We start from the raw sequence: 11,236 nt of genomic DNA on the forward strand, positions 1-11,236 counted from the left end.
CAACAAGTCTCAGCTGCTTAAAATAGTCTTGATTTGATCAGGTAAAAGGAGTAATTTGTGGTCAAAATTAATGTAAAAAACAATAAAATAACAATTAGTTGTGAAACTTTTCTCAAAAATGCACAGCCTAATGATAGGGTTGTGTATGTATTAATTTTGTATCAATGTCATTATGCTATGCATAGAATTTGCAAAATACTGACTAAATGAGATCCTTAAACTCAGTGTATTATTAACTTTTTTATCTGTCTCAGAAACAATTGATCTGAGGTGTGGTGTAAATCTGATTGTGATACATAAAAACTCTGAAGAATTTTCGGAAATTTTGAAATCACATCATTTAACTAAAATTATGCGACCTTCAAACATTTAAACAACCATTCCCACGATAAATCAAAGTCCAGATTTTTGAAATATACGGCTGGGTTTTTTTTAAAATAAAAATGGAACTCGTAAATAATCCAACCTGGTCATTAGTCATTTGCAAAGTTATTTTGTATTTTAAAAAAAGATTTTACCCACAAGTACCCCCAAAACTGATATCAAAAAGTTTCAATTTTCTGATTGATGATATCCACGTACCTTTTGGATATCAAGTCTCTAACAGTCTATTGTTTATTGTTCCAATTATACCTCATTAAGACCCATTATATAAATTGTATTTTAGAAGAAGTTGGATTCAATTCTACAAGTGGTAATCGAACTTATAGTTCCCTTTCTAAAAAAGAAATTCTTCAAATTATATGCCAGTTTTGAATATTTTTAATATCCCAAACAACCGAAATGAATTTAAACTATCATATCTACTGTACGAGGGTTGTTAGAAAAGTTCGCGGACACATTGAATTACGGAATATCTATTGTGTACTGAGAAGTATGATCTATGTCTGAATAAATTCCTACATTTTGTTTATTAGTATGTAAAATACCAGGTCCATTTACTAAAATCTTGAAAATTTACAACGATTTTTACTATGAGGTTATAGGATTCACGGAGCAATCACTTGACGTAAGCCGTCGTGAAACCAGATTTATAGCTTTGTCGCAGTTCTATAAATCTTTCTTCAGATTTTTCTTACATTTTTCTAGTTTAAAATTGAATATCTATATCAAGACATGTTACTTTTTCTACTATAATGTCTTTTGTACTAATTCGGATTGCACTGATTAGGATATTATTGAGATCTTTAAAATGCCTATACAGTAAATTGATCAGGTATGGAAACTAAGCAAAACCATATAGGCACAACGTCCATGTGATAAGGGGGTACTGAAGTATCGATGGAGTTAATCATTCAAAATGTTAATCCTCCCATTTATATAAAGCTACAACCATTTGAAAACTTTTGTCCTTTGTATGTGTAGGAAATTCCCAGCAGTATCTGGAACATTTTAATCTATTTTGAGAAATTTTACTGTCTGCACATAATTTTTACGTAGTGCAGTGCTCCATGACGCTCAATGACGTTCCGATTTTTGGCTGTGTTTTTACGCGTTGATCATTTATAAATGGTTATAAAACAGTCATATACCCTCCAAGTTAATTCAAAATTTCTCCCAGTGACGTTTAATGAAGACTTTAGCGACAGGTAAAATATTATAAATCTCTTTGCGCTACAATTGTGCAATTTTTAATTTTAATAAAGAGTTTTTGTGATGTAAACGTGCCAAAATGTAGCATGCTCCGTACTAAATAAAAAAGCTGTATATTTTCCAATGATCACAGAGAGCACCAAACTTTTGTATATTTATTGGAAAATAGTTTAAGATTTTAACTGGAAAGTTTGACCGTTTCTTGGAAATAGCGCGCTCACAATAGATCTTGTCCGCGAACTTTTCTAACACCCCTCGTATATTGGATTCCGAAACTTCATAAAAATCCTTACAAAGAATGATACATAGCGGGGTCCAGTAAATGTTCAACCAAGCCTTCTTTACTCATCACTACGATATTAACAGTAGTAAAGGAGAACCTTCAAGAGAACTTTGCAACAATATATTTGAGAAGTGGTCTAAGTCAGATTTGGATACTTAAAAATTCAAAGGAACTTTTGGGCAATTTGAAATCATGAGATTTGATCAAAATAAACAGCTTAAAAACTTACGACTTTTCAACTTTATACACAACCATTCCTCACAATAAATTAAACTCCAGGCTTTTTCATATCATGGACAGCTGCTTTTTCAATAAAAATGGAACTCGTAAATTTACATACTGTACATGTACATTATCATAGGCCATTTGCAAAATTATTTTGTTTAAAAACATTCTGATTGTACACAATTACCCTGAAGTTGACATCAAAAAGATGCTTGAGTTTCTGATTGACAGTATCTATGTGGTTTTTAGAGACCACATCTTCCAGCAATTTAATTTATTGGAATTCCCATGACTACCAATTGCGCTCCGTTACTAGCAGACCTATTTCTGTATTCATATGAAGCAAAATTTGTGCAAAATCTTATTCACGAAAAGGAGAAAACACTTGCTTGGCCTTCAACTCGATATTTCGATATATCGACGACGTATTGTCAATAACAACGGTTATTTCCATTTTTATGTTGATACGATATATCCCGGTGAGCTTGAGATAAAAGATACCACAGAGTCTGACACATCTGTTTCATATTTGGATATTTAACTTGAATTTACACACTGAATTGACGACGGCTTTTTCCATTATTTCTTGATCATGACAAGGAGCACACGGCGAGTGTGACCAGTCGGCAGGGGATGCTAACTCTTCTGTGGTACCGGATCCCACCTCTGATTTTTCGGAGGTCTGTGTTTGCTCTGCTCCTGTTTTCTATATTGTTAAATGGATTTTCAGCTTGAATACTCTCCGTTATCTCCATATATTTCACACTACATGCAAGCTAGTGATATTAAGATATTGCTGCACCGATATCCACGGGAAGTTGGCAATGGAAAAGGTTTATCATAAAGTGTAGTTGTTTATTACAGTCTAGATGGTCATTTACGCCTTAAACATGCATAAATGAAATTGATGTTGCAGACACTGCGGAGTCTTTTATTTGGAGTTAATAGAAATTTATAAAGTCAAAATAGAAATAAAATATAAACAGTTGGTGTATGGAAATTGTGTCAATCCCATCAGAAAATCATTATTTTTAACCATTTTTACTTCCAACTCAAACAATTATGTGATGAAATTACAAGAAAGTCATACAGATATCAAACAAGGATCATGTAGAAAAATGATAAAAACATTGCACTTGCATACTTCTTGTCCTAGGCTTTGTTGAATTTTTTTGTTTTTAGATATTTCAAAATCTCAAAATCATCATCGTCTTGAAAACATCGTTCACATACCTAAATGATGCATTTATGGCCACAACAAGAGATTTCTTCTTTACAACTAAAATGGATTTATTTTGCTTCATTTGAATAGAAAAAATACAAATACAGAATACAAATACTTCTCATTGCAATTTCAAGTGATTTTTGGAAGACCAGGCCCAGAATCATGAAATTTCTAAAGCTTACATCAAAACACTCATTCTGTACTAACATTTTGATTTGTCAAGTAGACAAAAATTAAAATAAATTTTTTAACATTACTTTACTAAAGTGTTGTTATCTGCAAAATTAGAAATTCGTTCAATAATTAATAAACATTTCACAAGCGATTTAAAATTTGACTTAAGTCTAAGTCTGTTTTATGATCCTGGGCTTGGTCTCCAAAAACTCCAACGATATTGTAAAGGGAACCTACCCCTTTAACAAATAGTAGAGTACTTGTGTGCAGAATCAGAATGATTTCCAACAATGTATAATCTTGGCAATAATAAATCATTCTCGATTGAAAAATTAAAAGAACAATTGTTCTATGATGCCAGAAAAGCCAGTTCTTCATCTTAATGCTAAGAATAGTTGTATAAACCGTTTTAATGTCACATGATGTCATGCAACTGATTTTTTAAGTTTTGAAATTTTCAATTTTTCCGAAAATTCTTTGGCGTTTTAGAAATCTAAGTACATGTACATGTATGATGTACATCACTTTTTGAATATGTTGTAGCACAGTTAGCCTTAAGGTCTCCTTCACAGTACTTAAAATCTCCTTCATAGTACTTAAAATATTTTGTGGAGTAAGGGGCTTCGTAGAACATCTACATCTGTCCTAGCTGCAGTGTCTCCTTTATTTCATCTTTGCTAGACAGAGTTTTTTTCTGATCCGCTTACATGTACCCTTGCTTTTACTTGTTGATTTAATGATTTGTGCTCACTACAAGGTCTAATGCAGTATCAACAGGTAATCTTCCTTTTTTCCTATTGTAAACAAAAAATGTTTCCGTTTTTAAACTTATTTTATCTGGTGTTAACCAGATTCATGACTGTCCACGTGACGCAGTGATAAATTGTTTCCATGAGGTTCGCGGAGGAAGGAGTTGATCCTTATTTCGTGGGTTCAAACCCTACTGCATGACGTGCAGCTAGCAAGTACGGCCCTTCGGATGAAACCGTATTTATAAGCCGAGGTCCCATGTTGCAATAAATGTTGGCATAAAAAGATCCCTCGGTGCTTAAAGACCCTTAGTGCTGAGTAGAGGTCTCAATTTGCAGTCTTCCAAAGGCAAACGGTGGCATCTCAAGATGAGTAAAATTTTCAAAGGGACCAAACTGACATAACCAGAATGTGTATAGAAAAGTTGAGTTATCATTTAAAATAACATTAAATGACACATGCTAACTTCTGACCACGAGCTTCCTATAACTGATCATAGCAAAGGAGATAAATAAATATATATTTTATTTTGAAGTATTTATACGGTATATCACAGTAACGTGGATTCAGATTAATCTACTAGCTAGTATCATTGGGTCCTTTTTTTGGCTGCCTTTTTCTATATCAATTGTGAAACCTTTGTTTTTATACCTTGTGTTCAGTCTTTACATACGTATGTAAAGACTGAACACACGATATTAAGGATATCCGATCCTCAGCCAGGAAGGATAACTCCAAAAATTGATATTTAATTTGAAATGCATCAAAACGAAGCTTGAAAATGAAATTTTTTCATGCAACAATTTTCATTTTATTCATCTTTATAAGATTCAAGGTTTTTGGAAGTCTTAGAAAAGGTTTAATAAAAGTTTACATTTTTACCCTATAAAAAGAAAAAAAAATAATACAGTTTTAGAGAAATAAGATTTTCTTGAATCCAGCCGTAGATACCAATGCTTATTAGCATGGTATGAAATAAGAAGTGATTTGTGGTGTCTTGCAATCATAGCAAAAGCCTTTTACACTATGTATTATAGAATACATGACGGAAATAAAAGACAAAAAATACCAAATAAATCATGACAATTTCTCTGAATGCCTGGATACCTATCGTTTTTTAACCTGAAATATATTTGTTGATCAATTTGCAATTAGAAAATGCATTGCTGATATTCCAATTCGCTTTTTCTGCAAAAACATTGGAGATTTGACAATTTTCCCTATATAATATGATTAACTTTAATCTTTAACTTCAAAGAAATACTGTGGATAAATTTACATAACTTTCCGGATTCAGAGATACTTTTATGAGTATTTTTGATTACTTAACTGCTAATTTTTTAAAGCTGAGGATCGGACTACCTTAAGAAATAAAGCAAAGACTTAAAGGGCTAGGACATAAGTTTTCGGGGGCACATATTTATAATTAGTACATTCGTCCTCGGGGATTTAATTTTCTAATTAAGCAAATTGATCATGACGTACGTCAGGGTATTTTTCAGCTTAAGTTTATACGATTTGTTAATTTTTTTAACATCCGCCAACAGAAATTTGGTTCATTGTTAATAAAATGAATTTTAATAGGTACATCTGAGGTGAGAAGAAAAGAATTTGGTGCGGTTTCCTGAATTATGGGGTATTTTTATGAAAACACACTAAAACATTGAAATTTTATCAGGGACATAATTATGTTGTCGTCACAACTGGCACCCAATTTATTCAAATTTTGTACTATACAAAGTTAAACAAGGTAATGGAACAATCCCCTTGTTTTGATAGTTATGTTATAATTGTGTTTTAACGTTAACCCCATTGTATAATATCAAATGCGTTTTAAGGAGTTTGAAATTCTATCAGTGACGACTGTACTTCTCTGTACTTCTGTGTTACTGTACATTGCTGTACTAGTGTATTCTAATTAAAAAAAAACCATGCAAGTGTTTTTTAAACAACATACAAGCCTTGATATAAAATAAGTATCAGTTTTATAACTTAAAATAATTAAAATATCCTACAATGTTTTATAATTTAATAGTAAACTTGTATTTTTATCATGTAATCAATTGATTAAGGAGACATTGATATTTTAGCAGAATTAAAAACAAGTTTAATATATAGAAAAACACCACACTAAGCAAAAAGTTCAAAGATATGGAATTACCTCAGAGAATTCAGAAAAATATATAATATTATGAAATATGTTCAAAACAACTTAGCTATTAGGACATGTTCTGTTTAATGATCTGAGAAAGCATAGATCTCAGACATTAAACTAGTAATAACGTTTCATAGTGTTTTTATTAAGAGAAAAATAGCTAAATTCATATTCATTTCTTATATATCTACAGAGAATTAGGCTACCAATTTTCTAAACAAGCATACCTTTGTTTAAACAGATACTGAGCAAATTAGAAATGAATTGATTAGAAAATACAGGTAAAGGATTTTCTATTTTTACACTTTATATTTAAAAATATAATAACGAGTAAATGGCATAATTAGTTATGAAATTATGGTATAAAATAACAAATAAAATTTAAAAAATACAGGTTTATTTTCTCTATGTCTTAAAGTATGTTACATGAAATATATTGAGATAACGAACAATATTCACGCTCAAAAGTCTATTAAAAACATAAATCAGGAGCAGAGCAAACACGAACCTCTTAAACACCTGAGTTGGGATCAGATGCCATGGAGGAGTGAGTATCCACTGCCAATTGATCATGTTTTGTGCTCTTTGTCATGATCGGAAAATAACGCAAAAATCTGTCGTCAATTCAGTCTATAGATAATGGACTAACAATTAGTAGGAAAAACGTCAGTAAGATTTTACTTAATGATAAATTAATTTGTATTTGTTGACAAGGCAATTGTATCGACCATAGAAATAACAAAGTGATGACTTTAAACGAGACTGCTGATATTCTTGTTTCATCAACTTATTTGTCAAGAATTTACCTCGTTTTAGAAATTGTTCATACGTAGAGTATGCTCATACGTATCGAATCAACTGAAAGATATAAACCCCGTATACACGTGATAAAAGTACATGTATATTACTGCATAAGTATTAAGGTAAGTTGACGATAGAAAAGTCATCGCGTTTATCACAGAGCTTGGTTGTTAGATTACCATAAAGGTCTTTTTCAAGTAAAATATCCAAATATGAAACAGATGTGTCAGACTCTGTGGTATCTTGTATCTCCATCTCACCAGGATATATCGTATCGACATAAGGATGATAATTATCATCGTAAATTGACAATACATCGTCGATATATTTAAATGTCGAGCTGAAGGCCACAGGATGTATTTTCTTCTTTTCAAGCATAAAATTTTCCACAAATTCTGCTTCTGAATACAAAAATAAGACTGCTGATAACGGAGCGCGTCAATCAGAAACTCTTACATTTTCGATGTCATTTTCAGCGTACTTGTGTGTATAATCAGAATATTTTTAACAAAATAAAATTGCAAATGACCAATGACAAGGTAAGTAAATTTACGAGTTTCATTTTTATTGGAAAAAGCAGCTGTCAATGATGGCAAAAAGCCTGGACTTTCATTTCTCGTGGGGAATGGTTGTGTATAAGTTGAAAAATCGTAGGTTTTTAGCTGTTGATTTTTGTGAAATCTTGAGCTTTCAAATGGTCCAAAAGATCCTTGGAATTTTTGAGTATCCACATCTGATTTACACCACTTCTTGAATATATTGTTGCACAGCTCTCCTGAAGTTCTCCTTCCCTCCTGTTAATATCTTAGTGGGGATTAAAGAAAGAGGCTTGGTTGAATATTTACTGGAACCTGCTAGGTAACTTTGTAAGGATTCTTATGAAGTTTCGGAATCCAATATATATATGGTAGTTCAAATTTATTTTGGTACTTTGGGTATTACAAATATTTAAAACTGACATATGATTTAGAAGAATTTCTACCTTAGAAAGGGAACTATGATTATAAGTTGTATTACTACTCGTAGAATTAAATCCAAGTTCTTCTAAAAACAATTTATATAATGAGCCTAGCTTACAAAAGAAGACAACGTTAATTTTACGTTGCTACCTGCTTTGTCAGCATGGACCAGTGGAGTAAAACGTTTTTTTTTTAATTCAATTAAACATTAAATGATACAAATTTTTCTTAGCCGACGTTTTCCAATACAAAAATTGATTAAGGCTGCACCAATGCATTTATCCCTCCAAAATATACCTTGTATTAATTTTCATAAGTTTTATTTTGCTTTAAACAGTTTTGGTATCAGCGTTTTAAGTGAGTTCTTTATATTATGAAAGAAAACCTAGAAGATAATTCTCTAAAATAAGAAATTCCCCAGGCAATACTTCAGATATTTCCTATTTAGACCCTTTTAATGACATGTCAAAACCTAATCAAATTTCGACACTTTAGTTACTAATATTTTGATAGGTGTCTAAATAATGATTTATGAGTAAAAATCTAATTTCAGAAAGCGAATGAGGTGTCATTTCATATAATGTTTATTTTAAGAAATAATTAGCTCAGTTCGCATCTGCGTAAATCACATCTGCAGATAATTAAACCAAGTTAACAATTTTCTAAACATGAATTGGTTAGAAAAAACGGACATGAGTGTTCACAAATATTATGTATCCCTGGTAAAAATCATCGTCATAGCCGGTAGGTTTTTGTGAAAATAGATACTATAAGATTTTTTAATGAAATAGAAAAACACAAGTGGAAAACTTTGCCAACCTAGATTGTATTTTACATTTTATCATCCCAGATAATAGACAAGTTTTCAGCGTTGTAACAATATAAGGTAAAGAAACATATCGGCTTTTTGTTCATAAGAGTAGCTTAATTTTCATTTCTTAAATCATGCAAAAATAGCAAATCCATGGTTATTAAATGAATTGACTGCACTTATGAAGAAAAACATTCCCCCAGATGTTTGTTGATGTTGCACCCATTACAAACTGGGAAAATTATAAGAAGAATAAAAATGCACTTTATATAATGCAGTTTATGTTGGGGAGACATGTTTTGGTGGTCTTGTTGACAATATTTCTTGTTTCTTTATGGGAAATTTGACCTGAACAAAAGTATATATCATTTAAATTTTAATTGAATTTCAACACAACTCTATTTAACATTAACTAAGTTGTACCCAGCTTATATTACAAGAAATGAAGTATGTGTGAATTTGGAAAACCTCTAACGTCCTCGCATTTATTTGTAAAACAATATATTTTGAACTCAAACTGTAATATTTTCAACTCTGATCAAAATTGACATCATATTCCCTCGACAATACGTAAATATTTAAATTGTAATTGTATGATTAAAGTTTAAAAGGTATAGTATTATGTACATATACCTCCGTACTATCTGTAAATAATTACGTTAACTTTATTCTCTTCCTCTCCTTACCTGTAGAACACTATAACTACAATGCCAAAATCTGTAATCCGTGAAATCTTCAGAATTTTGAGCTCAGTGTAATGTTCGGAAAAAAGACATTCAATATAAATAAGCATATGGAGAAATAATCATTGCAATGTTGTATTTTCAAGCATTGTATTTGCAATTCTCACCGCTTGAAATTCATGTAAAATTAATTAATTTGACAAAAGGGAAAATCTAAAGAAAATTCTTTTTAAAAATAATAGTTTAACAATTAGTATGAAAAACGTCAATCAGCATTTGACTTAAATTGTATTTGTCGATAGGGCGATAGCGTCGACTATAGAACTTGAGAAATTATGACTTTAAACAAAACTTTTGAAACAAGTATACTTGTTTCCTCATGCAATTTGTTGGTAAATACATGTACATGTATCTTTCATAAAAAGACTTTAAACAAAACTGCATAAATAGTATAGCATCATGCAGTTTGCTAGTAAATAGCTTTTTTATATTATCTAGAGGAGATATAAACTTCAATGCAGGTGATAAGGATTTATATTGTTACGTAAGTAGGGAAACGAGAGAAAAGTTGAAGTCATCACGTTTATCTCAAGAGTTTTGTTCTAAGAATACTACTATTATATATATTGTCTTTTGTAGTAAAATACCCAAATATGAAACAGATGAACCATACTCTGTTGTGTCTTTTATTTCAAGTTCTCTGGGAAATATATAGTCAATGTATGAATGAAGTTACTCTTGTTTTAAATTGATAAAGCATATGTCTATATATCTGACAGTGAGCTTTACACTGGTAACAGCATACAAGCATTTCTTCTTATCATGAATGTTCTGTCCATAAATTCTGCTTCATAAAGAAGCACAATTAGTATTCATTGTAATTCCAACAGCTGGATAATATATATTTAATTTCCGAGTTCAGAAATTGTGTTAATATGTACTAAAATGAAATACATGTAAATGAAAAGAATGTAACAATTTTTTTGAAATGTAAAAGACAATATGTAAACTAAATATTTTCTTTTATGCATAACATTGGGTGGTTTTTTTTCAAAATAATGATTGTATTTGCCTGTCAGACGTGTAAAATTGAATCTTTCGAATATCATTGAATTAACAACCGCCAATTTAAGTTAATAATTTCATTGGAAAAAGTAAAAATTAGGTGTCATTTTGACAAGGCCCTTCTGATCGAGGGTATTTTCTTTACACTCTCTGCAAATCCCTGCAAAAATATTATTTTTATTTAAATGGCACGTCCAACAAAGGGTCTGAAGCAATGATCAGGTTTTTAACACGGACAATGGTCACCAAACGGAAAACTCTTTAGTTTATATACATAGGACATGGTATTATAGTCAAGATTTAGCCTAGTTCACAGTACTTAACCGGTCAAGAAGAAATGCTTGCAATTGTCGGTGAATTCATGAAATTTCAAGATCTCTTTTATGTCAGTATACAAACTTTTTTAACAATTTAAAAAGAAGCAGTTGTAAAGAAACAAGAAATTCTTTATTTATATCTTAGTTTTAATTAGCTACAAATGTATTTTAAAGAATTGGGCATCTTTCAATGCC

This window comes from Saccostrea cucullata, unplaced genomic scaffold (assembly GCF_032062105.1).
Source record: "Saccostrea cucullata isolate Sc308-1 unplaced genomic scaffold, CSIRO_AGI_Scuc_v1 ctg3680, whole genome shotgun sequence".
NCBI classification, from domain to species: Eukaryota; Metazoa; Mollusca; class Bivalvia; order Ostreida; family Ostreidae; genus Saccostrea; species Saccostrea cuccullata.